This window comes from Choloepus didactylus, chromosome 3 (genome assembly GCF_015220235.1).
Source record: "Choloepus didactylus isolate mChoDid1 chromosome 3, mChoDid1.pri, whole genome shotgun sequence".
Taxonomy (NCBI): domain Eukaryota; kingdom Metazoa; phylum Chordata; class Mammalia; order Pilosa; family Megalonychidae; genus Choloepus; species Choloepus didactylus.
In genome coordinates this window covers 9568208-9574207 of record NC_051309.1, presented here as the reverse complement: position 1 = coordinate 9574207, position 6000 = coordinate 9568208, and the positions used below count along the sequence as shown (strand labels likewise).

Genomic DNA, 6000 nt, shown 5'->3' with positions numbered 1-6000 from the left:
GTCTTTGATCCATTTTAAGTTCATTTTTGTATATGGTGTGAGATAGGGGTCCTGATTCATTTTTTTTGGATGAATATCCAGTTTTCCTGACACCATTTATTGAAGAGACTGTTCTGTCCCAGTTGAGTGGACTTGGGAGCCTTGTCAAAAATCAATCTACCATAGATCTGAGGGTCTATTTCTGAACTCTCAATTTGATTTCATTGGTCAATATATCTATTTTTATGCCAGTGCCATACTGTTTTGACCACTGTGGCTTTACAATATGCTTTAAAGTCAGGAAGAGTGAATCCTCCCACTTTGTTCTTCTTTCTCAAGATGTTTTTGGCTATTCAAGGCTCTTACCCTTCCAAATAAATTTGATAAAAAGCTTTTCCATTTCTGCAAAGTAGGCTGCTGGAATTTTGATTGGTATTGCATTGAATCTGTAGATCAATTTGGGTGGAATTGACATCTTAACAACATCTGGCCTACCAATCCATGAACACAGAATGTCTTCCCATAAAAATATGGAACACTTTATAAATTTGCACATCATCCTTGTACAGGGACCATGCTAATCTTCTCTGTATTGTTTCAATTTAAGCATATGTGCTGCCAAAGTGAGCACTACATAGCCTTTTTGAACCAAGAAATATCTATATGCATCAAGAGACTTAAAAGTGTGCATTGTATTCTTATTTTTGCATAGAATTTTGACACAATAATTCCATTCCTTGAAATCTATTCTAAGGAAAAATCCAAATGTATTGGTGTCCTAGGGTTGCCATGGCGAATTACTCCAAACTTGAGGACTTAAGACACCAGAAAGTTATCGTCTTATAGTTCTGGAAGCTAGACATACAAAATCAAGGTGTCCACCAGGCCATGCTCCCCTGAAGGCTCAGGAGAGGATCCCTTCCTTGCCTCTCCTGTTGCTTCTGGAGTTTGCCGGCAACCCTTGGTGCTCTATGGCTTGTAGCTGCCCAACTCCAGTCTCTTCCTCCACCTTCTCTGCATCTGTCTGTCTTCCCTTCTTACGAGGATGTCGGTCAGACTGGGTTAAGGACCCACCCTACTCCCATATGCCCTTATCTTAACTAATTACATCTGCAATGACCCAATTTCCAAACAAGGCTACATTCTGAGGTCCTGGAGATTAAGGTTTGAACATATCTTTTTGGGGGACACACTTCGACCCATAACACCAAATGATGAAGGAGCTATTTGCCCATAAATGACCACTGCAGAGCTGTTTGTAACATTGAATAAAAGGAAACTCCCTCCATGACCAGCCGGTTCAATGAAATGTGGTCACCAAAAAAGAGGAGATATTTAAAATGCCATTAAATGCCATTAAAAATGATGTCAATAATGAGGAGAAAAATTCTGGGAAAAACAGCAGGATGGCAAACTGTATAAATAGTATCAAAAAAACCATATGGGATTAGATATGTCTACAGTAGAAGAAAAATAGCAATAGAGTGGCAGTGTTATCTAAGAATGATGAATTTTTGATAGCTACCATTTATTGATTCCTTTTTCCCCTGTGTCAGCACTGAACTAAGAAATTTCATACATCATCCCTTTTAATCTGGATACACAGTGCACGAGTTTGGTGTCATTTCTGCTTCAGAGATGTAGAAACTAAGACTTGAGAGTCTAGGAAACATGCCCAGGGTTATGCAATACAGAAGTGGTGGAGCGCAAACTTTGCTAGCTCTCATCTCCATGCTTGTAACTATAATGCTGTAATTATTTTATTTATTACCAAAAAAATTGTGAACATATAAAGGATTAGATTAACTGTGGGCTCTGGTCTAATGGTAACAGCTAAACCTGTTACCACTGTTTGCTGACACATATTGTGTCTCCGGCCGTCCAAGGAACCAGGCATTCCTTTATTCCTGACAGCCATTCCACAGATCAGAAGCTGAAGTTCAGGGAGGCTCAATAAGGGCTCAGAGTTAAGCAGCCAGAGTGAGAGGGCAGCTGTGGATGCCTGGGGGCTGGTGCTGTGCTGATTCCCAGGAGGGTGGAGCTTCCTGGGCTGAGAGTGGACAGACGGCACACAGGGTGACCCGGGACACCATCGCCAGCCAGGAGGAGAAGGGAAGGCCGACTTAGCCCTGCCCTCTGTTGAGGGAGGGAGGCCGTGCATCGGGCACCAGCAGTGCAAGGACCAGGGACATGGGTGACACCGCAGAAAGAGCCGAGCTTGGGCTGAGGATACTGCTTAACAAATCCAATCTCAGTACTCCCAGACATGGACCCCAGAAATCTATGTGCCAGCAGTGCCCTCGAAGGAATGGGGCCAAGACGATCAGAAGCAGGGGGTGCAAAAGACCCTGTATTAGAGCAGCGCTCAGAAATATGGCCATGATTGATTTTCAGCGTTTCCACTGAGACCGAAAGTGGAGCCCTCATCAAAGAGATCTCAAGTCCTTTGGGGTCAAAGTTCAGCAACAACACCCCACTTTCCTCTTATGTACCCAGGTACAAAGAACACTGGTTACCTGAGAGCCAGCGGTTTCCAACGTGCCTCAAGAATAAGTGTGACAGCAAGAGCTAGGCTCAAATATTACTGTGCTTCCTGCTTGCTCCGTGACCACGGGCTGGTGGCTTCACCTCTCTGAGCCTCAATCTCTCACCTTTTCTTGAGCATTTCTAGAACCAACCACTGTTCTGAGTGCTGTGCTCTTATTTTTTAAGAGTCCCTGTGAGGCTGGTATCATTATTTTCATCCTTATTTACATACAGATGAGTAAATGGAAGCCAGTGAGGGGAAGTCACTGGCCTCAGTCAGACTGACCCAGTCCACGAGCCAGTGTGTGAGCACAGGCGGGCCAGCCCAGGTACTGCAATCTTCATAACTGGCCCCAGCTGCCCTTGGAGCAAAGATAGGGGATTGTGATGATGAAGGCGCAAGAAAAGCCAGAATGGCCACCATTGAAGGCAAACCCAGGAGGACTGGGCTGGGGGTGAAGTGAGCCCTGGGGTATAAGGACAGGAGGTCTGCAAGGCTCCTTAAGGGATCCCCATGGATGGAAATCACCCTGAATTTCAGACAGCAGCCCCGGGATTCCAGCCCCACAAAGGGCATGGACCAGACTGGCTTGTCCATGGCCATGTCCCCACCTCAGCCCAGGCCACCAGGTGTGCAGGGGATGTCAGTATATATTTATTGAGTGAGCAAATGAATGGATGAGTTTGGAGCTGAGGCCTGGTTGATTAAAACAGGGAATGGCCATATTTGGATAATGAACAAGGAAGGAGTCAGCCCCTTGGAGATGGAGAAAGGATTTGGCCACTGGGTGCCTTTCCAAGCACATATTTTAAGAGTGCCAAACTTTCAGATGAGCACGGCCTCTGCTGAGCCAGGCTGCTGAATTTCTCGGCCCAAGACTTTGCCATAGAGGAATTCTATCCCATTTTCATTTCTTCCTCTTTCCTGCTATCATCACTGCTTCTCTTATGATTAAAAATGCAAATCAGGAAAGAACAATCTAGCCCTTTATAATTCCTCCCTGGGTCACGGGGCATTGGTGAGGACTGGGGCCAGCTGTCCCAGGTACGGAGCCCACAGGTAGGAAGAAGGAGCCATTAATTCTGCCTGGCTGTGCTCGGCAAACGTGGAAAGCAGGCAAGGTTTGCATCAGGCAGCAGTGGACCAAAGGAGAAGGCAGGGAAGGGCTTTTCAGGCAGAGGGAACAGCATGGGCAAATGCACAGAGGCTGGAGACCCTGTGGCAAGTTCACCTCACAGAATCGAGTCAGCAGGGAGGGCAAGCAGGTTGCACCACATTTGGAAACTCAAATCACCGAGTCACAGCTGCGCTGTGTTGAGTAGGCTCCCGAGGCTGTGTCTGGGCTCAGTGGGGAAGAAAGTGCTATGATTAATTCATAATGTTTGTGATGGGTGTGGCAGGGGAGAGTTATGGTTCAAAAACTCTAAATTTTCTACATCTTGGCTAATTTAGTCATAAAAGGGGTAGTGAGGCCAAGTAGTGAAGGTTGTTACATATTCCATTGAAGAATTTAGAGTTGCATTAAGTTGAAGTTTGAGTTGAATTTCTCCATTTATGAAATGGAGTAGCTCACCCAGATGGTTTCTGGGAAGTTAATGAGGGTTTCATGGAAAAGGGGAGACTGAAGCTAACTTTTGAGAGATGAGTGTGGTCCAGACAGGCAGAGAGGAGGGAGGAGAATGTTCTGGAGACCCTGGTGGCTGCTGGGAAGGACAGACGAATCCCGGGCAGAGACAGGGAGGCAGAGCACCTGGGTGGGAGACAGGCTGGGACCACGTAACAGGGGACTGTCACTTATCCTGTCTGTTGCAAGAAAAACCATCTTAGTTATTTCCAGTAATATAATCCAGCATAATAGACTCAAGTTACAATAAACCACTGAGAGCAGAAATATGATTTTCGTGGGGCACAGGACAATAGGTGGAAATTGAGTTAGACACTCAGAATCATCAGCACTTGAAGGGGATGGAGAGCAGATCACGGGGAGCTAAGGCTTCCCAAAGAGCTCCACTGCGCCCAACCTCCCATGCATCCTATTTAATTGTAGCCCTCACCTGTAAAGAGACACGCAGATTTCCCTTTATGGAAAAAAAAATCCTGGCTCTGTGTCTCTGCTTAACTTGCCCAGGAACACACAGCTAAGCCATGGGAATTGGAACCTGGGGTTGCTCAGAAGCCAGTCATGTGCTGTCTATACTGCACTGCACTTGCTTCCCCTCGAGACACTTCTCGGCGAGTTTTGGAAGAGGGTCACCGTGGGCCCCCAGCACGGCTGGAGGAGTTGGAGGGCAGGACAGGCTGGATCATGAAAGGGGCCAGGCACCAACCACCACGTGTGCTGTGGGATCTGCATGCACTATCTCCTGCCATCCCTGGAACCATCTAGGAGTCATTGGCTCTCACGGCCGGCGCCCTGGTCTAAGTCTCCATCACCTCCTCTATGGACCGAAGGCTGTCTTCCTCTTCCACATTCTCACCGTCCACCCGCCTCCCCCGAACCCTCACGACCCAGGGTCCTTGGTCAAGACCGACCTGATCTTCACATCCCCTGTGTATCCCCCCCTCCGGCAGGACTTCCGGTGATCTTAGGATAAAGCCCCATCCCTCTCCTCGTCTACAAGGCAGGCGTTGTCCAATGCCACGACCACCTCTCCTGACCCTCTGGGCTCCGGCCACACTGGGCTCCCAAACTCTCAAGCACAGGCACCCTGTGGCCCATGGGCCTTTCCGCTTGCTGCTTCTGGCCGGGCCTGACCACTCCCACCCTGTCCCCACATGCCCTGTTCACTCTCACTCTTCAGATGAGGTCAGAACCTCCTGATATTGCCTCTCACACCACCGTACACTACTTTCTAGAATATACCGTAATTGTACTGCAACACCTATTTAAGTATTTGGCTGCTTAACGTCTGACGCCCCACTGGAGTATGAGGGTCAGATGCAGAGGAGATGCTCAGTGCAAATTATCAGACGAACAAATGAATGAATGAATGAATGGGCGACGTCATGCAAGAGGACAGCTCCCTTCCTCCTCAGCACCCTGTTGTCCCTCTGCTGGAGCATGAATAACAGTATATTAGAAGGTTCTCTCTAGGTCTCTGCTCCCCCTACACACCCACACACATACATAGTGCAGTCCCCTGGGCAGAGCTAAGTCTTGTTCACCTCCATGTTCATCATGCTCAGATTCTAGAATGAACCCACCTGCGGGTCACATGGCTCTCCCTCTGGCCCTGCTCCCCACCCACCTTCACTCGGAGTCTGTGTTTCCTGGTTTCTAAAATAAAGGAGTTCACGGCATGATTCCTCTGCTCTTTTCATTGCTAGGACTGACATCGGATGATTTCATAACCAGTGCATTCACCATTTTTGCTTTAAAAATAAGTCTTGGGGATCCCTTCAAGCATCCTACTCATGCTTTGAAACGCTCTCTAGGAGTCAACCCCTTTGACGGAGCTGCCCCGGGGAGCCTGGAAGCAGAGAGGCTCCTTTCT

The 6000-nt window shown here is 47.8% G+C and overlaps 1 non-coding gene across 1 annotated transcript; it reads right to left on the bottom strand.

Moving 5' to 3' along the window:
• Window positions 1-503: 503 nt before the first annotated feature.
• On the bottom strand, window positions 504-610 carry LOC119530757. Its single transcript, XR_005216138.1, has one exon. It is a non-coding gene; the product is annotated as a U6 spliceosomal RNA (small nuclear RNA).
• Window positions 611-6000: the final 5390 nt, after the last annotated feature.